The sequence below is a fragment of the Dipodomys merriami genome, unplaced genomic scaffold (genome assembly GCF_024711535.1).
Source record: "Dipodomys merriami isolate MVZ:Mamm:240054 unplaced genomic scaffold, mDipMer1.0.p SCAF_1820, whole genome shotgun sequence".
NCBI classification, from domain to species: Eukaryota; Metazoa; Chordata; class Mammalia; order Rodentia; family Heteromyidae; genus Dipodomys; species Dipodomys merriami.
In genome coordinates, this window is record NW_027203183.1 from 68077 (window position 1) to 69174 (window position 1098).

The following is a 1098-nucleotide window of genomic DNA, read 5'->3' on the forward strand; positions in this document are numbered from 1 at the left end:
CAATTGTATAGATCACTAGTAGAAAATGGCCAATATTGGAGTTGCTGTTGACCCTCCGCATCCAAAGGACTTACACCTTTTAAGGCAAAAACAGCTGCATTAAAAGGGGGGTTGATACCATGGCATCTTCGAGTAACTAGCCCCTCAGAAATTTTAAAGGCAGGTGCCGAGGGTTCTATAGTTCCCTCCTCCTCTTGATCATTCTCAGATTCTGCAAAAGGAACCTGGGAGTATGGGAGAGGAAACATTTCTTCCATGTTATCTCCCTGAAACACTGGGAGGTACAATTTCGTTTCCTCTATCTTAGTTTCTTTCTGTAAGTGTAGGAGGCCAGATGGAGTGATGCCCATGTTTTCCAGTCCCATCAGCCTCACAGAAAAAAAACAAACAATAAACAGTACAAATAAAACACACACAGGCCTGACAGTTATGAAAAAAAGCTTCACACGGCGGGGTTCCAATGACCCTCCCCACCCACATGGCGGGGATCCTCCCGCCCCACACGGTGGGGTTCCAAAGACCCCAGCTCCACACAGCAGGGTTACCCCGGCCCCAAAAGAGCATCTGGGACATCTCCCAGTTCCTCCAGGTTTGTAGAGCAAGTCCGTCCCCTTCGACAACCCTTTAGGAATCGGAGCGGCCATCCTCACAAGAGAAAATGAAAGCAAAACAGACAAATGACAGGACAAGACAAATTAACAAAGAAAGCACAGTTTTACCTTTGGAGTCTGAAGTCTCTGGGGTCTTTGCGGGGATCCTGGATGAGCCCCCACTAATGTTATGCCAGGTTCGCAGGACACCCACCAAGAAGACCACCAAGAGTCAGACTCTACAGCTGTTTCATTTAAATGATGGGCTGCATCTCAGGCCTCACCCTACGCTCTAACACAGAGAAGCCCAGGAGGAGAGCCCCAAGCCTAGGATTTGCAGGTCTTATAAGGGCACACAACCAGGTGGTTTAGTACTACGTGTTGCTCTACTCTAAAACAAGCAACAAATGGTCACTGCCTCACATATTCTAACCTTTCAGGTATCACATTGAATTTGTAGATAGCCTTGGGATGTATTGCCATTTTTAAGATGATGATCTTTCTAAAC